Raw genomic sequence first — 23,679 nt, 5'->3', positions numbered from 1 at the left:
GCATTTCAGTATTTTATTGGCATCTAGTGAATTTAATATGTTGTGGTTATTTTGGCCATACAGCAACTTGGTTCAGATATATATGTACACATGCGTACTCCTTTGGGTTCTGTTTCCAGGTCGATTATTAGAGAGTGTGAAGTGGAGTGGCCTCAGCTAAAGAGTAGGTTTTTTCTGATTCCCTATTTTCAGTATAATAGTGGGTGTACCTTCATATGGACCTCCTTATTTATCCCCCCTCTCTTGCACAACCATACCCTTTGGTCACCTTAAATTTCTTTTCTAAGGTTGTGATTTCCCTTCTCCTTGGTAAATGAGTATATTCATATTGTTTTAGACTCTAGCTGTAAGTGGTATAAGATGATAAATATTTTTCTCTGATTTACCACTTTGAGTTTTATTGGGTGTAGGTCTTTCTATCTTGTTGCACTCGCTCGCTCAGTCGTGTCTGACTCTTTGCGACCACATGGACTGTAGCCTACCAGGCTCCTCCATCCATGGGATTTTCCAGGCAAGAATACTGGAGTGGGTTGCCATTTCCTTCTCCAGGGGATCTTCCCAACACAGGGATCGAACCCAGGTCTCCCTCATTGCAGGCAGGCGCTTTACCGTCTGAGCCACCAAGGGAAACATTCTTTTGTATGATGGAGTGATATTCCTTTCTATATGTGCACTGCATTTTCTTTTCTCATTCATCTGTGATAGGGCACATTCACGGCTTTCCTGTAGTTGCTGTTGTAAATAGCAATGAATGTGGGGATGCATTTGTCTTTATCAGTTACGGTTCTCTGAGGATATATGATCAGGAGTGGGATTGCGGGATGATAGGTAGACTCTATGTGTAGTATTTCAAGGAACCCCCATTGTGTGTTCCGTAGTGCCTGTTACTAATTTACAGGACGAAGTAGAAGGGTCATCTTATCCCCAAACCTTGTCCTGCATTTACTTATGTTATACTTTCACACGCTGTCTATTTTGACTGGGATCATTTGACACTTGGTGGAGTTTTGAGATGCATTTGTCTAATAATGAGCGATGTGAATCATCTTCTCAACAGGGTTTATTAAAAAAAGAGAGAGAAAAGCAAGCAAGATAGAAGGAACGCCCATTCATCTCTTTAGTTGACTTCTGAAAAATAGGTCCAACTCTGAATTCTTTCTCAGCAACCTTCCACAGTATATTTCATGAGGGCAAGTGATTATTAGAGCCCCGCAGGCCTTTTGAATACTATGGGCCCAGAAGGTCCCTTTTAAAAGATGTAGTTATAGGAAACGTCCACAAGGCGGCAGCATTTCCTGCTGCCCCCTCTGTCTAGTTGGGAAACCAGAGGTTAGGGAAAGGCTTTTTTCCCTGGATGTGAATTCTAGTGTATTGTGCCCCGATAAACACCCAAGGGCCAGGGTCTCATTACTTGCATTCCAATATTTTATTGGCATCTAGTGGTTTTAATATGATGTGTTTATTTTAGCGGTACAGCAACTTGACTCAGGTATATATGTACACATGTGTACTCGGCTTGGTTCTGTTTCTAGACCAGTTATTGCAGAGTGTGAAGTGGAGTAGCCTCAGCTAAAGAGTAGGGTTTTTTCTGATTGTCTATTTTCAGTATAGTAGTGGGTGTACCTTCATAAATAAGGACATCCTTATTTATCCCTCTTCCCCCACACAACCATCCCCTTAGGTCACCTTAAGTTTGTTTTCTAAGGCTATGATTCCTGTTCTCTTCCGTAAGTGAGTGTATGTGTATTGTTTTGGACTCCAGCTATAAGCGGTATCAGAGGATATCTGTTTTTCTCTGTCTGACCTTTCGCACTGAACTTTATTGGGACTAGCTCTCTCTGTGTGGCTGCAGATGGCATTATTTCTGTCTTTTCTATTGCTAACTGACATCCCATTGTATATATGCCCCACACCTTCTTTTGCCGTTCATCTGTGAATGAACATGTTCTTGGCTTTCATATCATTGCTCTTGTAAATAGCACTGCAATGAAGGTTGGGGTGTGTACATCTTTACCAGTTATGATTTTCTGGGGATATATGGTCAGGAGTGGGATTGCAAGATCATAGGTAACTCTGTATAGTATTTCAAGGAACTTCCATTCTGTGTTCCACAGTGCCTGTTACCATTTTGCAGCGCCACCGATGGAGTGGGAGGGCTGCCTTTTCCCCAAGCCATATACGGCATTTATTTATATTATACTTTTCTCACGATGGCTCTTCGTGAAAATGACTGGGGCCCATTGACACTCTGTGGACTTTGATGCATTTCTCTAACAGCGATATGGATCATCTTCTCCTGGGCTTTTGTTTAAAAAAAGAAAGAAAGAAAGAAAGCTCACCCATACAACTTACCTCTAATTAACTTCTGGAAAATCGGACCTAATTTGAATTCTGGCTTGACCCCCTTCCCTAGTCCATTTCTTGTGTGTGTGTGTGTGTGTGTGTGTGTGTGTGTGTGTTAGTCGCTCAGTTGTGTCCTATTCCTTGGGACCCTGTTAGCCCACCAGACTCCTCTGTCCATGGGATTCCCAAGCAAGAATTCTAAAGTGAGTTGCCATTTCCTTCTCCAGGTGATCTTCCCAACCCAGAGATCGAACTGGTGTCTCCTACATTACAAGCAGGTTCTTTACCGTCTCAGCCTCAGGGAAGCCCCATTTCGTGAGAACAGGTGATTTTTACAGCCCCGCAGACCTTTTGAGTAAGTGTCCTTAAGGTCGTGTTTTAACGATGTAGTTATAGGAAATGTCCACAAGGTGGCAGCATTTCCTACTGCCCCACTTTGTCTATTTGGGAAACCAGAGGTCAGGCTGGGTTTCCCTGGTGGCTCAGACGGTAAATAATCTGCCTGCAATGCTAGAGACCTGGATTCGATCCCTGGCTTGGGAAGATCCCCTGGAGGTAGGGCAGCTGCAACCCACTCCAGTATTCCTGCCTGGAGAATTCCAGTAGACAGAGGAGCCTGGAGGGCTGCAGTCCATGGAGTCCGAGTCAGATGCAACTGAGCACATACACAGAGGTTAGGGAAAGTCATATTTCTGGGTTGCGGATTTCAGTTTATTGCGCCCTGATAAATATCCAAGGGCTAGGGTCTCATTACTTGCATTTCAATATTTTGTTGGCATCTAGTGGGTTTAATATGATGTGTTTATGTTAGTGGTACAGCAACTTGATGCAGATATACATGTACACCTGTACACTCCTTTGAGTTCTGTTTCTAGATCCGTTATTACAGACTGTTTTCCCTCTTTCCCTCACACCATCCCCTTTGATCACCTTAAATTCATGTTCTAAGACTTTAGTCCCCTTCTCTTTTGTAAATGGGTATATTCGTACCATTTTAGACTCCAGCTATAAGTGGTATCATGTGATCTCTGTCTTTCTCTGCCGGACTTAGCACACTGACTTTTCTCATGTCTGTGTCCTGCCAGGTTGCAGCAAATGGCATTGTTTTATTCTTTTGTATGGCTGACTGATACTGCATTCTATAGATGCGCCACATCTTCTCTTTATGCACATCTGACACATCTGTTGATGGGCGTTTCAGTTTCCTGAACTCTACCCGTCAACGCAGTAACACCCTCCCCTTTTCCAGGTTTCCTGACATTACCAGATGCTTTTGGGCATCAAAGTCTTTATCCTCCTACTCTGAGTTCAGGACTATTCATTTTCCTTAATCCGAGGTTATTTTGAATATATCAGCGAGTCCTACTCTGTTTTGGTGTGTGGCCCACCAGACCCAGCAGATGTCTTCTTGCCAGGATAATTTCTCCCTGGGATGGGGCCCGGTGGGCCTTCAGATCAGGTACAGCCAAGCCTGCCTTAGCCCTCAGTGGTTTTCTTTTGTCAATGCTCACTGAAATCCTGGTTTTTGTTAGATCTAAAGGAAACCGAAAACATAATATTGAAAAAAATGCCCTCTGAATTGTCAGACCACGGCAAGAGGTAAATCTCAAGTTTACCTTTAAACATGTCATTTGGGGGGAAGTTTTTGTTGTTGTTGAAGTCATTTATTGCTGAGACAGTTCTAGTCACCATATCTCCCCCTTTAAGCCACTTTCCTCTCAGTCCCTCTTTAGTAGGCCTGAAACCCATTCGGCTGACACCCGCTTGCCCTCTGTACTGAAGATGAGAGCTGGGCCCCTCTTGGCCCCCAGGCTTTTGGGACCCACTGTTACCAGAAAAGTGAGTTGCCTCTTGATCTGAGTCCAGTGAAAAACACAACCAAGCCAAAGAACAGGAGAAGGAAGAATTTATTATTGCTTGTTTCAAGTAAGCAGAAAACTGGGCTTCTTTCCCAAAGCAATGTCTCCTGGAATAGCACATCTGGGAAGTTTTAAGCTAAGGGTACATGCATATTCATGAAGGTGCTTGAGCAAAACCAGAATTCAGCATAGAATTGGGGCCAAGGTGGACAGAGTCCAGGCTTTAGTTGATTAAAGTCAGAAGGGTCAATATCATCATTCCATCCGCCGCCTGGGTGGGGACGTTAGTCCCTGCAGAACTCAGAGACTGGATCAGATTGTGATATGTATCCCTTGAGGAGGAACTAGTACTCAGGGAGATAGTAGAAAACAGAGGAGCCTGCCAGGCTACACTCCATGGGGTCAAAAAGAGTAGAACAGAACTTAGCGACAGAACAATCGTTTCTTGACTGTTTTTCCTTCAATCCTGCATTCCCTCACTTCCCTTAAGATCATTCATTGTTTAAATCCTGGAGAGGGTGTGGAGAAAAGGGAACCCTCTTACCCTGTAGGTGGGAATGCAAACTAGTACAGCCACTATGGAGAAGAGTGTGGAGATTCCTTAAAAAACTGGGAATAGAATTCCCATATGACCCAGCAATCCCAATGCTGGGCATACACACTGAGGAAACCAGAATTGAAAGAGACACGTGTACCCCAATGTTCATCGCAGCACTGTTTACAATAGCCAGGACATGGAAGCAACCTAGATGTCCATCAGCAGACGAATGGATAAGAAAGCTGTGGTACATATACACAATGGAATATTACTCAGCCATTAAAAAGAAGACATTTGAATCAGTTCTAATGAGGTGGATGAAACTGGAGCCTATTGTACAGAGTGAAGTAAGTCAGAAAGAAAAACACCAATACAGTATACTAACGCATATATATGGAATTTAGAAAGATGGTAATGATGACCCTATATGCAAGACAGCAAAAGAGACACAGATGTAAAGAACAGACTGTTGCACTCTGTGGGAGAAGGTGAGGGTGGGATGATCTGAGAGAATAGCATTGAAACATGTATATTATCATATGTGAAATAGATCGCCAGTCCAGGTTTGATGCATGAGACAGGGTGCTCAGGGCTGGTGCACTGGGATGACCCTGAGGGATGGGATGGGGAGTGAGGTGGGAGGGGGGATTCAGGATGGGGAACACATGAACACCCATGGCTGATTCATGTCAGTGTATGGCAAAAACCACTACAATATTGTAAAGTAATTAGCCTCCAATTAAAGTAAAAAATTTTTTTTTAAAAAAGATCATTCATTGCTGAGGGCCTGTTCAAGGGCAAGGATTGTGGCCAGGCTTAGATCACAAAATGGCTTAGGCCAAATATGGCTTCTCTTAGGTCAAGAAAGCCTTGCCTGCTTCTCTTTCTTCAGAAAGTGAAAGTCGCTCAGTCGTGCCCGAATCTTTGTGACCCCATGAACTATACAGCCCATGGAATTCTCCAGGCCAGAATACTGGAGTGGGTAGCCTATCCCTTCTCCAGTGGATCTTCCCAACCCAGGAATCAACTGGGTCTCCTGTGTTGCAGGCGAATTCTTTACCAGCTGAGCTACCAGGGAAGGCCCCCTTTCTCCAGGGGCCCCCCATTCTGTCTGCTTGTACCACTTCAAGAGCTTGTGACCGGTGCAGTCACACAGTTGGCTATCTGCTCTGTGGTCACCATCTTGAAATTCTTAATTTGTGAACAAGCAGCCCCCACATTTTGATCTTATACTGAACCCTGCAAACTATGTAGCCAGGGCCACCCTCATCCTTTGTAGAAACCTGACTCTTACTTAAGCCTCCTACCCAAGACTTACTATATGTTATGGACTAAATATGCATAAGAACCAATTTTTAAATTTTTTTTTTTATTTATTTTACTTATTTGGCTGCTCTGGGTTTTAGTTGAGGCACACAGAATCTTTTAATTGAGACATACGGGATCTAGTTTCGTGACCAGGGATCGAACCCAAGCCCTCTGCATTGGGAGTGCGGAATCTTAGTCTCTGGGCCACTAGAGAAGTCCCAGAAACAATTTTTAAAATAAAAAACAACAGCCATGACAACAACAAAGACGACAATTTTTAAAAAGGAAAACCTTTTTCTGTGGCACTTTCCAAAGTAACAATGTCTAATGCTGGCCAGCAGATGTCACTGTTGCTGTGTGACAAGAGAGGGTTTTTAACAGGCCAGCTCATCTGAAAGATTTTTGAGTCTTCAGGGAGGCAAATCTACAAAGAAGCTTGATGTAAAAACTCTCTATAATATATTGCTTTTTTCTGACGAAAATACTACCACAAAGACAGGAAACTCACCATCCACCAAATCTAAGTGAAAGAACTGCACATAATAACAAAGTATTAACTGGGTTAAGGGCTTCCCTGGTGGCTCAGAGGGTAAAGCGTATGCCCGCAATGCGGGAGACCCAGGTTCGATCCCTAGGTAGGGAAGATCCCCTGGAGAAGGAAATGGCAACCCACTCCAGTACTCTTGCCTGGAAAATCCCATGGACGGAGGAGCCAGGTAGGCTACAGTCCACGGGGTCGCAAAGAGTCTGACACGACTTCACTTTCACTTTCAACTGGGTTAAACAAAAAATACATAATGTAATTAAATGCCACTTCTTCAGCTAAGTGGACATATTACTTTAATACTGCCTTGTCATTTCAAACTGGTGGTTAACACAGGGGATATGCAATACTGTGCTTTATAAGAAATAAAAATTTGGTCTTGGTCCCCATTTCTAGCAGAGCGATGCTAAAACTCTTGGAATTTCCTAAGTGAAAAGAGCCCTTAAGGTGTCTTTTCTTATGTTGATAAGTAACTTCTGGAAAGGTCTGAGAGGGGAGGGGTGGTGTTGCAAGGGGAACCAAGCTTGGGACTGGAGGTTTGGAACTTTCAGCTGCCTCGGTAACTTCCAGGGAGAGGAGAGGGGCTGGAGGTTGAATCAGTTACCAATGGCCAATGGTTTAATCAATTGTGACTAATATAATGAAGTTTCCATAAAACCCCAAAAGGATGGGGTTCGGAGAACTTTCGGTTGGTGAATACGGGGAGATTTGGGGAGAGTGGGGCATTTGCAGAGGACCTGGAAGTTCTGTGCCCTTTCTCTATACCTGCCCTTGGTGTCTTTCACCTGGCTATTCCTGAGTTTGCCTGAGACCCTCCTTAGTCGCTCAGTTGTTTCCGGCGCTGTGACCCCATGGACTGTAGCCCGCCAGGCTCCACTGTCCATGGGATTCTCCAGGCAAGAATACTGGATTCTTGTATTGCCATTTCCTCATCCAGGGGATCTTCCCGACCAGGGATCAAAGCCATGTCTCCTGCACTGGCAGGCAGATTTTTTTTTACCACTGAGCTACCTGGGAAGCCAGCTCCTGAGTTTACATCCTTTTATATCCAATAGGTCATTTAGTAAGTAGAATATTTCTTTGAGTTCTGTGAGCCACTCCAGCAAATTAATTGAACCCAAGGAGAGGGACATGGAAACCACTGGTTTATAGCCCGTTGGTCAGAAGTACAACCTGGGCTTGCAGTTGGCCTCTGAAGTGGAGGTGGGGAACCACACAACAGGAATTCTTATCCTGTGCGATCTGAGGCTACCTCTAGCTAGATAGTGTCAGAATTGAGTTGAATTGTAGGACCCCCAGCTGGTATCCGAACACTTGCTTGTTGGATGTGTTGGGAGAGCACCCCCCACTCTCCCACCCCTCACCCCCCCACTGTGTGCCTTGAAACTGAGTATCAGAACACGCAAAGAGCTTAGTAAAGACATTTGCCCAGTGTGTTCACTTACTGTCTTGAAGGGTTGGATTTGTAGCCACAAAAAAGTGTCAAAGGTTAAACTCCAGCAAAGAGTTGATGCCCTTCATTCCAGTGAAAGTGAAAGTGGTAGTTGCTCAGTCGTGTCCAACTCTTTTGCAATCCCATGGGCTGTAGCCCGCCAGGCTCCTCTGTCCATGAAATTCTCCAGGCAAGAATACTGGCGTGGTGTGCCATTTCCTTTCATTCCAGACCTCATAGGAAAAATGGCAGAATAAACCCAGGGTTTCCCTTGGATGTGTTTCCTAATTTGCTGAAAGGTCCCAGCTGAACATATATACCCTGCTCCAAGTACGTCAGTTCAGTTCAGTCGGTCAGTCGTGTCTGACTCTTCTCGACCCCATGGACTGCAGCATGCCAGGCCTCCCTGTCCATCACCAACCCCCAGAGTCTACTCAAATTCATGTCCATTAAGTCAGTGATGCCATCCAACCATCTCATCCTCTGTCGTCCCCTTCTCCTCCCACCTTCAATCTTTCCAAGCATCAGAGTCTTTTCCAACGGGTCAGTTCTTCGCATCAGGTGGCCAAAGTATTGGAGTTTCAGCTTCGGCATCAGTCCTTCCAGTGAATATTCAGGACTGATTTCCTTTAGGATGGACTGGTTGGATCTCCTTGCAGTCCAAGGGACTCTCAAGAGTCTTCTCCAACACCACAGTTCAAAAGCATCAATTCTTTGGCACTCAGCTTTCTTGATAGTCCAACTCTCACATCCATACATGACTACTGGAAAAACCATAGCTTTGACTAGATGGACCTTTGTTGGCAAAGTAATGTCTCTGCTTTTTAATTTGCTGTCTAGGTTGGTCATAACTTTCCTTCCAAGGAGCAAGCGTCTTTTAATTTCATGGCTGCAGTCACCATCTGCAGTGATTTTGGAGCCCCCCAAAATAGTCTGTCACTGTTTCCATTGTTTCCCCATCTATTTGCCATGAAGTGATGGGACCGATGCCATGATCTTAGTTTTCTGAATGTTGGGTTTTAAGCAATGTCATGCCTGTGGAAATAGACAGCAGTGAAGTGAGATGAGTCAGTTGCTAGAAGAAAGATTTGTTGCTAAGTCCAAACTCCATTTTTAGGTAATGGGACCAGTGTGCTCAATATTAAAATGTCACTACCACTCAGGTAACAAGTCATCATAGGAAGACATTCAACTAGCCCTCACAGTCTCTCAGATCAGTTATTTTATTTGGTGAAAGATTAGAAAGCATTGTTTCTGTTTTCACCAGAATTCATTAGTGTGTACAACACTGCAAGATCAGCAAAACTGCAGTACATAAAGCAAATGCACCCGCAAATAATAATGCAATAGCAAAATGGTAACGATGCCTGGGTTTCATTAAAGCAAATGGTTAGTCCATCATGATTCACCAGCCTGTAAAGCTAGCCATCCAAGTTTCTCGGCTTGGACCCATTATCCATGATTTATGTGCAACGGACATGTAATTTACCATATGTTGTTTTAGCAAAGCCAAACAATTAGGCTTACAAGAGGATGCTGAGTACACAACTATATTACATCCATGAAAGGTGGAAGGCTAATTAAACTATGCATCACCCAGGCCCCTGACTCCATGTCTTCTCCTCGATGCTCTGCCTCTGATTTCTTTCGAATAAAGGATTCTGTTGACAGCTTAAGAAAATGATATAGGAGCTCTGCATTTGACACAGAGAAGGTTCACTATAGTGTCAAATAAAACAGTGCCCTCAGTGCGCAGTCCTGTCAAACGATTCGCGACCCCACGGACTGTAGCCCTCCAGGCTCCTGTGTCCATGGAATTCTCCAGGCCGGAATAGTGCAGTGGGTAGCCATTCCCTTCTCCAGGAGATTCTTCCCCGGGAGCAAACCTCCGTTTCCCACATTGTAAGCAGACTCTTCACTGTCTAAGCCACCACAGTGACTCAGCAAATGAACTGCCTGATTTTAATGACCCAGGGATGGAACCGGGTCCTCCTATATTGGCAGTCACCTTTTTTTTTTTCCTTAATAGTGATTAGAGTCACCCTCATGGCTTAGACACTAAAGAGTCCATTCACAAAGCGGGAGACCGAGGTTCGATCCTGGGGAAGCTTCTCCTGGAGAAGGGAATGGCTACCCACTGCGGTATTCTTGCCTGGAGAGTTCCATGGACAGAGGAGGCTGGAAGGCTACAGTCCATGGGGTCGCAAATAGTCTGGGCACGACTGAGGAGGTTCAGTACTATATTTCATTCGACATTATAGTGAACCTTGTCTGTGTCAAATGCAGCGCCCATATATCATTCTCTTATGCCGTCAACAAAATCCTTATTGGAAAGAAATCAGAGGCAGGGCGTCGAGGAGGAGAAAACATGGAGTCAGGGGCCTGGGAACAGGGGCAGGAAGCGGGCTTCGTGGGAGCTGGGGCGGGGACTCGGCGCACATTTGCATAACCAGAATGCACTGCGCGCGGTGTGTTCAATTTCTTCTTTCAGTTTATCGTAGATTTCCTTTAAACATAATATTTTGAAGAATGAGCCTTGTCCACTAACGTGAAAAGATCTGCTACAACCTCTTCACCGGGACTTACCGTTTTTTTGGTTCTCATCCTCAGTGTGTTAGGAGTGAGCTTCCCGGACCTGTATGTGCCCTGGCAACGAACCGTACGTGTGCTCTTTCTGTTGCTGCTGCGTGAAGTTGGTCTCCGGTATGGCCGTGTAGACTTCTCACGCGGGATAAAGGAAAAAAAAACGGCTCGTACGACGCCATAATTTTTGGAGGTCTTGTGAGGTGAAACAAGACCAACTTTCTTGTGTCAAAAAGTAGATGTTGAAAAATAAATGGTTTTGGGTTGTGGGTTTAGGTGTGTGAAGCTTTCTTTGTTTATCGTTTCAGTTTGAGAGTTTTGGGGAGTTTAAAAGAAGTGGAAGACGTTTAGTTGTATCCAATTTTTTGCGACGTCATGCACTATGCAGTCCATGGAATTTTTCAGGCCCCAGTACTGGGCTGGGTAGTCTTTTCTTTTTGCAGGGATCTTTCTAACTCACGGATAGAACCGAGGTCTCCTGCAGTGTAGGTGAATTCTCTTCCAGCCGAGATACAAGGAAAACCTATTATCCGTAAAACCACAGTGGGTTTTTCCGAGCAAAGACAGGATGGGTTACTAGACACGACTAAGAAAATCAGCCGAACAGATTTTTCGTTCTCCAGGAACGGAACCCGGGCCTTGTATATTGGCAGGCAGCCTTTTTTTTCTTCTTCTCCTTTTGGTGATTAGACTTACCCTGATGGCTTAGAGAGGCCGCTTTCAATGCGATAGACCCAGGCTCAGTTCCTGGGGAAAATTCTCCTGGAGAAGAGAATGGCTACCCCCTGCAGTATTCTTGCCTGGGGAATCCCATGGACAGTGGAGCCAGACAGACTCTGGTCACAGACACGACTGAGCGACTTTCAGAGAAACAGCCACCTGGGAAAAGAACTCTTTTTGGGTGATCCCACGTTCCTGTCGCAGGTGTAATTGTTTTTTGGGTGGCCTTGAACATCATCTCATCAACACACCCAGCTTCCTCGTGCCATTGCCCTGCCACCATATGCAATGGGCGAAACTCCAATCCAGGTTCCTCAGCCTGCCCTCACAGGTTACCCCTGATGAAGCTCACCCACTACCCACAGAGGGGCACCGTGGAGCCCGCACAAAATTGGGGTCGCTGTGGCCCAATGTCCCACAAACTGATGGAAGCCTTCCTCATGACTGTCTGAGATATTTAATACCCTGCTCAATCCCCTCACTTCACAATCTGCAATTTACTATGTGTGCTGCTGCCGCTGCTGCTGCTAAGTCGCTTCAGTTGTGTCCGACTCTGTGCGACCCCATAGGCGGCAGCCCACCAGGCTCCGCTGTCCCTGGGATTCTCCAGGCAAGAATACTGGAGTGGGTTGCCATTTCCTTCTCCAGTGCATGAAAGGGAAAAGTGAAAGTGGAGTCGCTCAGTCGTGTCCGGCTCTTAGCGACCCCATGGACTGCAGCCCACCAGATTCCTCCGTCCATGGGATTTTCCAGGCAAGAGTACTGGAGTGGGTGCCATTGCCTTCTCCTTTGGAAGTAGTGTTTAATATTTAATACTCTGTACTATCCAGTGAACACTTTTTGGCCAAAGAGATTGGCTCCAGGATGTTATTCTTGTGCCTGTTAGAATCACTTCCACTCTGATAGATGCTGGACACTTTCCAAACAAGTGAGTCTGTGAACAATCAAGTTCCCTTTTAACAGAACCCTAATGTGGTCTTGGAGGTATGAAAACTCAGATAGGACCCAAGTCAAGGGTCTGCTAAAATGATTCCTTTTCTATTTGCTTTTTACATTTTTCTGTTTCCTAATTTTTCTCCAGTATATCTGCATTATTCTAGTCTAAAGCTACTATGTGAGAACTAGGTTCACATCTATCCATTAGTCCTTCCACTCTCGGGGGCCTTTGTTCCTTGTTGGTAACATAAGAGTTTAGGACTCTGTGATGGTTAAATTCATTTCAGCCTTGACAAACCAGAATTTGAGGACTCTAAGGAAATGGGAGTCAAGATTGAGGAGGGGACCACTTAATATAACAAGAATAATGTGGCCATAAATCTCTATATGTTAACATGGAATGACCTCAAAATAAAATTTTTTTAAGGGAGAGTGCAGAATACTGCATAGTTTTGGTGTACGTACAAAGAAACTATCTTGAATGATCTGAAAGAAACTGGTTACAATAATTCCTCTGAGTTAGGGGTAGGTGTGGAACTGGGGGTCATTTTTTTAAAGTTTTTAAAAGAATATTTATTTATTTAGGCTGCTTAAGATCTTAGTTGCCGGCATGTGGGATCTTTAGTTGCAGCATGTGGGATCTAGTTTCCTGACCAGGGATCGAACCTGAGCCCTCTGCAGGGAAGCCCTCTGGGGGTCATTTTATACTCTTTGGTGCACTTGGAATGTTTAGCAGCTGAACTATATTGCCTTGTCAAATCAAGAAAAAAAAGAAGTAGGAACGTGTCATACCAACTTCCTTCCATTTAACTTTACAAATATCTAGGGCACTTAATATATGCCAGATATTTTCTTTGCATCCTCTCCCTTCAACGGCACCTCAGCTTGCAAATTAGGTATTATCTCTGTTTTACAGATGATTCAGAGAAGTTATATCACTTCCTAGGATCATTCAGCTTATGAGCAGCAGAGCTAAGATTTGGGCCCCCACTCTGCTTGTCTCGTGAGAACATGTTTGTATTTCTAGGGTGTTTCACACAGCGAGATGGAGGCCACGGGTTCTAGGTGATTCTGACCCAGAGCAATGAAGAGAGCATACGGTTGTGGAGTGTGTGCACAGCAGAGGGGTTGTGGGTACCAGGTGTTGTAGGGAGCCCACACTTGATTTTTATTACTGGGTGTAGCTGAGGCATTGCTACACCTGCCCTCTGCCTGCCTCTCCACGTGCCAGAGGCTGCTTCCTGGCAATACCTGTGTTTCTCAGCCTGAAAGCTGTTTTTCTCCTTGTGTGAGATGGCTTGACCCCCACTGAGCGCCGATGAATTGATGCTTTTGAACTGTGGTGTTGGAGAAGACTCTTGAGAGTCCCTTGGACTGCAAGGAGATCCAACTGGTCCTTCCTAAAGGAAATCAGTCCTGAATATTCATCGGAAGGACTGATGCTGAAGCTGAAGCTCCAATACTTTGGCCACCTGATGCGAAGAACTGACTCACTGGAAAAGACCCTGATGCTGGGAAAGATTGAGGGCAGGAGGAGAAGGGGACGACAGAGGATGAGATGGTTGGATGGCATCACCGATTCAGTGAACATGAGTTTGAGCAAGCTTCAGGAGTTGGTGATGAACAGGGAAGCCTGGCATGCTGCAGTCCGTGGAGCTGCCGAGTCAGACACAACCGAGAAACTGAACAACAATGGGCAAGCCAAAGTGTTGGAGAGGGAACATTCTAGAGGCAACCTTCAGGCACATGAGCTGAATAGGTGTTGCAGCTCCCTTGCCTCATGGGTTAGGCTCACTGGCTGGCTCCCCAAGGTCCCTGGCAGGATTGAGCCCCGGCTGCCCGCTGCAATTGCTGGCTCACCACCACCCTTTATTGTCTTCCTTCTCTTCCAGCAGCCTCTGCTCCTCTGCGGCCAAGTTTCCTGAGATCACCTCCCAGACCAGTCACTTGTGTTTGCTCCCTTGCTTCAGGGAGTGCTTCTGGAAACCTCAAACTGTGGAGACAGGAAAAGCCCTGTAGAGGGATGACTCCGAGCAGAGAAGCCCACCCAGCATTTCCTGTTAGATTGAAGACAACATGTCACTCCTATTTCGTGTGCACAGCTGATTTCCTGTGCTGGACTCTGATGCATCATTTTGAGTGGGTAAGTGCAGGACGCCCACACTTTGCATCGGCAGGCACAAGGACATGGGGACAGGTCTTGGACCTTTGTCCGCATCACTTACAGCCAGGCCACCGGCCAGGAGATGGCATGGAGAAGCCTCTGTGTGGTGGAGGGCTGCCATCCATGTCTGGAGCCAGAGAGGAGAGGGGTCGAGCTCGGTCCATTTTGACTGCAGCCATCCGCACAGAGATGGAGCAGCATACCACTTCTTGCTCTGGACCCGATCTCTCCTTGGGGGGCTCCCAGCCCCATCCCCGCCTCCTGCTGGCTCTGCCAGAACTTTCCATCTCTTACGGATTTTGAAAGAGATTCTTTCTGTTGTTTTTAGCAAAATATAACCCTACGTGACTGGGAATTGCATATTTGAGTAATGGAGCAAGTCAGAAAAAGACGAATGCCCGGCAATCTTGCTCTGTTTGCACTGCTCCAGGCACCATGACCTCCATCTGTGCACGTGTGCAAGGGAAGGAAAGCCACGTGGGGACTTGCACACGTGCCAGGTAAGCAGGAGCGTGAGGGCTGCTGTCAGTTAAGGCAGGTTGTTTTCACGTGGGTGGCAAAGCTTATGGCGCTGAGTCGTGCTTATTTTTCATCCTCTCTTACTTTGAATTGGGCTCAAATTCAAGTGTGAAACTGAGATGGCAGATGGATTTAACAATTCCTTCCCTGTTCCCACTAACTGCTCTCTTGGGTCAATACCTCCAGACTGTAAATTAAGCCTGAAATTTTCTATCAGGCCCCTTCCCCCGCTTGGTCTTATCTAGATTCAGACTAATTTGGTTGTTGAGTTTTAAGGAGGCGCCCTCTACTGACCCCACATTTCTTTTCAAGGTTGACCCTTCCAGATCTCAAAGGCTCGAAGACTTTTGGTATTTTTCTTCTTCTTGATCACTATCTCATCGAACTCTCCACTCCGTCACTCTTCAGGGGCTTGTCCTTCACAGCACTTTTCCAAGCTACATTTCCCTTTCTATTTCCACCATCTGTGTCTCTTAATACGAGCACAGAAGGTGACTGGTTTATCTGAATTCTTGTACTAGTATTCTAGTGGATTTCCTTACTGGAGTTGGAGCACTTCCTAAGAGCAGGGTCATAGTAATCTTCAAAAGTGCTCAGGACTTCCCTGGCAGTCCAATGGTTAGGGCTTTGGGCTTCCATTGAAGGGAGTACAGGTTCCATCCCTGGTTGGGGATCCTCATACTCCCCCGTGTGGCCAAAAAAAACCTTCTCTGTTAGTAACTTTCAAATATACAATACAGTCTTATTAACCAAACTTACCATGCTGACATGACATCCCCGTGACGTGTTTATTTTATAGCTGGAAATTTGTACTTTTTGGGTCTGCACAACCCGCTGCCTCTGGCAGCCAACACAGTGTTCCCCATGTCTGAGTTTGGTTTTTTTGGTTTGGATTTTTTTTTAATATTCCATTTTTGATATGGTCTTTGTCTTTTTCTAACATATGTCACTTAGCATAATGCCCTCAAGGTTCATTTATGTTGTTACAAGTGGCAAGATTTTCTTTCTGTGGCTGCAAAGTTTTACATTATATATGTGTATATTATATATATATATATATATATATATATATCACATTTTCTTATCTATTCATCAGTCAGTGGACTTGTAGGTTATTCATCAGTCAGTGGACTTGTAGGTTGCCAAAGATATTGAACTTGAGCCCACTCAAAAAGGTATATGTACACCGTTGTTCAGTGTACTAATGTACTAATATTTACAATAGCCAAGACATGGAACCACCATACTGTTTTCCATAGTGTCTGTGCTCATTTACATTTTCACCAAGAGTACACAAGGGTTCTCTTTTCCCTGACTTACTTTAGTTTGTATGATCACCTCTAGATCCATCTATGTTACTGCAAGTGGCATTATTTCATTCTTTTCTATGGCTGAGTAGTATTCCCTTGTATAAATGTCTGACATCTTTTTTGTCCATTCATCTGTAAATGGGCTTTTAGGTTGCTTCCATGTCTTGGCTATTGTGAATAGTGTTGCTGTGAACATAGGGGTGCTTGTATATTTTTCACTTACAGTTTTGTCTGGCTATTTATATACCCAGGAGTGGGAGTGAAGGAGCATATGGCAGCTCTATTTTTAGTTTTTTAGGAACTTCCATACTCTTCCCATAGTGGATGCACCAATTTACATCTTCACCAACAGTGTAGAAGGGTTCCCTTTTTTCTCCACACCCTCTCCAGCATTTACTGTTTGTAGGTTTTTTGATGACGACCATTCTGACTGGTGTGAGGTGATACTTCATTGTAGTTTTTATTTGCATTTCTCTAATAATTAGCAATGTTGGGCATCTTTTCATGTGCCTGTTGGCCATCCATATGTCTTTGGAGAAATGTCTATTTAGGTCTTCCACCCATTTTTTGGTTGGGTTGTTTTTGTTGTTGTTATTAAGGTGTATGAGCTATTTGTATATTTTGAAAATTAAGCCTTTGTTGGTTGCATCATTTGCAAATATTTTTAAATAGTCTGTAGGTTGTCCTTTCATTTTGTTTATGGTTTCCTTTGCTGTACAAAAGCTTCTAAGTTTTATTAGGTCCAATTTGTTTATTTTTGGGAGAAGGCAATGGCACCCCACTCCAGTAGTCTTGCCTGGGAAACCCCATGGATGGAGGAGCCTGGTAGGCTGCAGCCCATGGGGTCGAGAAGAGTCGGACACGACTGAGCGACTTCACTTTCACTTTCACTTTCATGCGCTGGAGGAGGAAATGGCAACCCACTCCAATATTCTTGCCTGGAGAATCCCAGGGACGGAGGAGCCTGGTGGGCTGCCGTCTATGGGGTCGCACAGAGTCGGACACGACTGACGTGACTTAGAAGCAGCAGCAGCAGTTTATTTTTGCTTTTATTTCTATTGCCTTGGGATACCTACCAAGGCAATAGAAATAAACATTAGCACAGTTTGTGGCAGAGAATATTTTGCCTCTGTCCTCTTCTAGGAGTTTTATGCCCTCATGTCTTATATTTAAGTCTCTATGGCTTGATATTCTTCACACGTCAATGTGGAAAGAGATTCTTCATTTTTTTTCCCCCACAGATGCAGAGCACTCCATTCCATTCCATTATTAGTTACTTATCAATCAACATTTAGACTGTTTTAAATCTTTAGCTGTTTTAAATAAGTAGTATACATTCTGTCTAAATTCTGATAGTCTATAATATGTACCTTTACATTTATCAATTTCATTGACTTCAGATTTTACTATATGTGCAATGATAGATTTGCAGTGAAAGAGAGAAATGATCCCATTTATTTTTTCCAGCAAGGTTATCTAGATTGAAAGCCAAGAACCTGAACACAGGCTAATGAGAAAGATGGAGTATGACTCAAAGAAGAACGAAAAAAGATAAAACTTACTTTTGTCGAGAAGTTTGGCTACATGTCAGGACAGAAAAAATAGCCTTTCTACTGCTGCTGCTACTGCTAAGTCGCTTAGTCGTGTCCGACTCTGTGCGACCCCACAGACGGCAGCCCACCAGGCTCCGCTGTCCCTGGGATTCTCCAGGCAAGAATACTGGAGTGGGTTGCCATTTCCTTCTCTTGTGTCATGAAGTAAAGCAGTTTCTCTGGGATGCTGAGCTTCTAGAATTTCGAGCACATGCTGCTTATTGCACATTGCCTGGGTCGGCCTTCTCCGGAGAGAGAAGCCAGTTGTGTTCTCATCATACGGTTTCCATACCTTAGGCAGTCAGTCTGCAGTTAGCTGACACAAGGGCCAATCACCATCTTGGCCTATCAATACCCCAGTTCTGAAAGTTTGAAGAGTTACAGTCTGGATTTTTCCAGGTTCTAAAAGCAGTGCCCTCAAAGGAGGGCTGACAGCAGTCCCCTGAAAACAATCTACTTAAGTCACCAGAAGAATGTTTAAATTCCTAAGTTCTTGCCAATGTCTGTTCAATTCATGCAAGGCTTGCTTAATACTCAGTTGAAGCTTTGAAGAGAATTACATGGTGAAGGCTTTGCTGGGGGTGGAAGCTGGGGTCTGGCAACAGGGGTGGAGTTCTTCATTTCTTTTACCACTGCACTGTTTTATTTTAGAGAAATATTTTGTAACCCACTGACACATCTGTTGGCCACATGGAGGTCAAATCCAGATGAGTATGAATTAGAATTATTTTGCCTCCGTCTCAGGAAATTAGGTAATTAAAATAAAGGTGAACTTCAGGCAAGTTGTGTGTCTGTTCTTAGAGATTTTAGTACTAATGTCTGATTAATGAGCCTTGGGTCTGAGTCTGGGGGCCCTTGTGTGCTCTTGGCTCTTACTGGCAGACTGCTTCCTATGGGAGATATAGAATTCAGACCCTTTGTGGTTCCACATAAGCGTCCATGTGTTAAGGAACCGAAGGTCCCATTTCTAACTGTGCAAGTGGAGACCACCCAGGCCTGGGAGAACTGCTGGGGTCCAGCCGCTCAGGTGTGACATTATAATTATTCAGAGGATATTTGCATTCGTTTTTTCTTAGTTTTATAAAGTTAGCTCAATATGTGATCTGAAATTGTTTCTCTGAGCTGTCAGGAGCGGCTGCAGGCCTGGCCTGGCTCAGGTGACACTGTCTTTGGAACATGGAGGTGGGGTCCCCTTTTCCAGTCAGGTGTGTGTGTGAGAGGGACAGAGCCTGACTGAGTTCAGCACAGTCACTTCTCACTCTTACAGGCCCTGGAAACACAAGGCGTTGATTCCTGACTTCCCATATCCTGACCTTGACCCCAAACCCCAGTGGGACCCCAGTTCAGGATCCCAAGGATGACTCCTTGACTCGGCGTGCCTCCTGAGTCAAGAAAAGACACTGACAAGCCATGCTTTCCTTTCAAATCATTTACAGCAAGACAGAGGGACTATTTTTGTGGATGATGCTCTATATTAAATCACATTCCACAGACCTCCTACTTACTGCGCTGTTATTCTAGAAATGACAAACTTGGGAAGAGAAGAAGGAAATATGCTTGCACTGTAAGCAAACCAGATTCTAGAAATCTTTTGCTCTCATCCTAGGGCCTAAAACAGTGACTTTTAGTGCTGCCAGAGCAGAATTTGAAATGCTTATTATATTCTGCTGAAATAATCTTAGACCATGTGATAATGAGTCACAGCACTTAAACCAGTCCAGATTCCCCCTGTTCAGCTCCTGTTCTATAACGATAGATTGTTGCAAAGACCACTATCTTTCTAGCAATGCCACAGGCTCCATGCTGAGGACAAACAGCTGATGGCAAGGAGCAGTGGAAGAAGAGGAAAAATATAGAGAACACTTGGAAAGAAGAAAGAGGGGCTGAGTGTGCAGCACAGTGAACAGCATAGGAAGGAAAGGCGGGGGAAGAGGGGAAAGAGGCAGGAAGACAGCAAGGAGGAGGAAGCAGGGCTTCAAGGGCACCTGGACCTCAGGATCTGATTATTTTGAGCTCATCCTTAATGCCCGCTCTAAAGAGTTGGATCGTTTAGGTTTTTACCCAGCGTAGAGACACATTTTACACCAGGAAAAAGGGAGAGTTCTCCGTGACTAGGGTGTCCCTATAATTCATCTTCTAAACCAGGACTCTTGCGTGTAAAAGGGGGTGCCCAGTGGGTGAGATCCAGGGACACATGGTTACCCCTGCAGGCCTGTGAGAGACCAGGAGGGAGTGGCCCTCTAAGGGACACGTCTACGTGTGGGTTCATTTTCAAGTTCATGATTTGGCACTTGGGGTTAGCTCTGCCCTCGGTAAAGATTGTCTACTGAACCAACCAATAGACTTTACTCTTGTCGTTCTTATCAAAATTGGAAATTTAGGGAATTCCCTTGCGGTCCAGTAGTTAGGACTCCACACTTCCACTGCAGAGGGCAGGAGTTCAGTCCCTGGTTGGGGAACTAAGATCCCACAAGCTGAGGGGCAAAATAAAAATAAATGAAATGGAAATTACTCTACCATCGCATCTTGAGTTTAAGGAAATTAATTCTCAAAAGCATCCTTTGTGGGAGGGTGAAAGGAGTCATGTTAACTTTGAGTTTGTATGAAGCCTTTCATATCACAAAATCCTCCCTAAATTATTTTAACAAGATATTTTTAGGGGAAGATCTATTAGCCTGAAATGACCTCAGTCAGTCCTGATTTGGGATACCTATGAAAGTCACTAGTAAAATGCATTTTAATACAGATTTGGCCATTCTTCCTGGACATAAGATGATATCTAATATGTTTTGACTGCTTACTGGGGGCCAAGCACTGGCTAAACCTTTTACTCATATCAACTCATCAATCCTTGGAAAACACCTATGAGATAGGAACTGTACCCCCCATTTTGCAGAGGGAAAAACTGAGGCACAGGAAGGCTCAGTGCCATGCCCTGGGTCATGGACAGTGGAGTGGGAAAGCCAGAGAAGGGCCACAGCAGGTGGGCTCTGAAGCCCAGGTTCTGGCCCTCACACCACGCTGCCTTTTGCAGTCACTGTCAGTGCATGTCAGTGTGAACAAGCCTTTCTAGCAGCGCTGCAAAACCAATTACATCATCAAGTCTGAAGATCACAAATGTCTACACAGTGAATAAAAAAAAACATGACTGAGAATAAAGTGTTCAGTGGCCCCAAGATACAAGTGGCTGTATCTCAAAACAACTTAGAAGCATGATGGAAGCCTGGAAGCTTCCTTTAGGTGATTCCAAAAGTGCCTCCCAGAATGATAAAGACACCAGTATTGGAAGGTGCGTGTGGAGAATCTGAATGAAATATCTTCCACAAAATGTGAACAGGGAAAAATTCTGAAAGTAGTATTTTATATTACTTCTGTATTTAAATATATATATATATATATATTTTTTTGTCTTTCCTTGGTCTTTGTTGCAGTCCACGGGCTTCTCATTGCAGTGGCTTCTCTTGCTGTGGAGCATGGGTTCTAGGGCACGTGGGCTTCAGTGGTTGAGGCATACGGGCTGTAGAGCACAGGCTCAATCATGGTGCATGGGATCCTCCTGGATCAGGGATCGAGCCCTTGTCTCCCGCATTGGCAGGCAGATTCTTAACCACTGGGCCACTCGGGAAGTCCTATTTAAATATATTTAATGTTACTAAATAAGTAGTTCTCAACGGGGGACAATGTTGCCCCCTTGAGGACATCCGACAATATCACTCATGACTGAAGAACCCACTGTTGTTCAGTCACTCAGTCTTGTCTGCCTCTGTGCAACCCCACGGACTGCAGCACGTCAGGCTTCCCTGTCTTTCACCATCTCCCGGAGCTTGCTCAAACTCATGTCCATCGAGTCAGTGATGCCATCCAACCATCTCATCCTCTGTCATCCCCTGCTCTTCCTGCCTTTAGTCTTTCCCAGCATCAGGGTCTTTTCAGATGAGTCAGTTCTTCGCATCAGGTGGCCAAAGAACTGGAGTTTCAGCTTCAGCATCAGTCCTTCCGATGAATATTCAGGACTGATTTCCTTTAGGAAGGACCAGTTGGATCTCCTTGCAGTCCAAGGGACTCTCAAGAGTCTTCTCCAACACCACAGTTCAAAAGCATCAATTTTTTGGCTCTCAGCTTTCTTTATAGTCCAACTCTCTCATCCATATGTGACCAATGGAAAAACTATAGCTTTGACTAAGAAAATGTTCCTCAAATATGCCCTCAACACTGGTTCTATGAAATATTCCTGAAGAATAGTTTGCCTGGTCTTTGTGGTTTGAGGAAAAGCTGTATAGAAAATTCTCCCTTGTAACTTGGCAATGGACAGTTTGTACAAGTCTCTGAGAAGTTCTGGAAAATACTGGATTTTGGATTTAATCCAAAACTTTCCAAATTTATTTGATCATGGAATCTTTAAAAAATTTCTAATGGGCAGAAGGCAGTGATGCTTCTAGTGTCGTCACGCTTGACTGTTTACAAGTTGAAATGTATTTTGTGAAAAATTACTTTCCTTTTATTAGTTGCTATATGACTTTTAGAGCAGTGAACCATTTTGATGGGGAAATAAATAAGGGTTGTATTGTCTGTGAGTTTCATGTGAGGAAAGGAAAGTGGCACTGTAAACAGTTTGTCAGAAGAAGCTATGGGCCCCATCGGGTGGGGAAACCTTGCGGAGTAGCAAGCCTTGGCATGTAGGAGAGTAATGTTTCAGGCTACCACTCCATCAGAGATAAGCCTCAAGGAAAGAGGATGTGGGCCACGGAATCCTGCTTGACACCACCTACTTCCCCTAGCCCCACCTCCCACTTTACAGACAAGGAAACAGATGGGGTCGCAGAGTTGGACACAACTTAGTGACTGAACAACCGCAAAATAGATTCTGCAAGGTCACAGGCCTTGCCCAAGGGCCCGCTCAGTCACCACAATATGAAGGGTCTTCTTGTACAGCCTGGTCATACCGCATTCCTTGAGTGGGTGAATCAAAAGTTCTGGAAGCAAATATTGTATCATCGTATTGTTTCCATAGAATTTACTATGTCGGCTTATGTTCACAAATCCCTGAAGAGCACTAGAGTAATAAGATGTTAACCATAGTTCCTTGGGAATCCTCCATTCCCTCAAAGTATATTTACCCAACCTCACAGCACAAATTTCAAGTCACTCCCCTGGAGACTGCTTGATAGTTTGGAAGAGAATTGGCCAAAGAGCCAGGAAACATCAGCCCTCCCCCCAACACCAAAATCAGCCTGATTCTCAAGGATAACAGCTTTTAGATGTCTTTAAACATAGAAAGTATTACATACCTCACTTGCCAGACTTTGTTGAAATAAAATGCAGCTCTTTCAGACAAATCAGTCCTGAAAGGATCAAAGTTTGCCACTACTGAGCAGTTTTGAAAGTGAGAAGTCAAGGGACTCAGAGGCATGGCTTTTGCCCTAGTTGGTTCTGAACACTTGAGTCTGTCACCTCAGCTTGTTGTCTTCTCTGTCTGTAGAATAGAGATGGAAATGTATTTTCAGGTTTTCTCAGGGTTATTTTGAAGGTAAAACAATATAAGGTATTTGAAAGCTCCTTTAAGATTTATAAATTTGTTGTTCAATCGCTCAGTCATGTCCAGCTCTTTGCAACCCCATGGACTGCAGCACGCCAGGCCTCCCTATCATTCTCCAAAGGACCATCTCTGGGAGTTTGCTCAGACTCAGGTCCACTGAGTCGGTGATGCCATATTGTCACAAACATGAGGGACTGTGCCTATGATGTGTGCATGTAGCTTTTTCCACCCTGAAATGAACATGAATATTTCAGGTGACTTCTGTGTTGGGTCCCACACTAATTCAGATTCCTAA

The 23,679-nt window shown here is 44.6% G+C and overlaps 1 pseudogene; it reads left to right on the top strand.

Annotated features, from left to right (window-relative positions):
* LOC145535785 (DNA repair protein RAD51 homolog 4-like) overlaps window positions 1-23,679 on the top strand; it is a 108,281-nt pseudogene that overhangs the window by 64,123 nt on the left and 20,479 nt on the right.

Source organism: Giraffa tippelskirchi, chromosome X, assembly GCF_054371585.1.
Source record: "Giraffa tippelskirchi isolate mGirTip1 chromosome X, T2T-mGirTip1v1.2.pri, whole genome shotgun sequence".
Classification (NCBI taxonomy): Eukaryota; Metazoa; Chordata; class Mammalia; order Artiodactyla; family Giraffidae; genus Giraffa; species Giraffa tippelskirchi.
The sequence above is the reverse complement of the archived record's forward strand: the minus strand, read 5'-3'. Positions and strand labels throughout refer to the sequence as shown.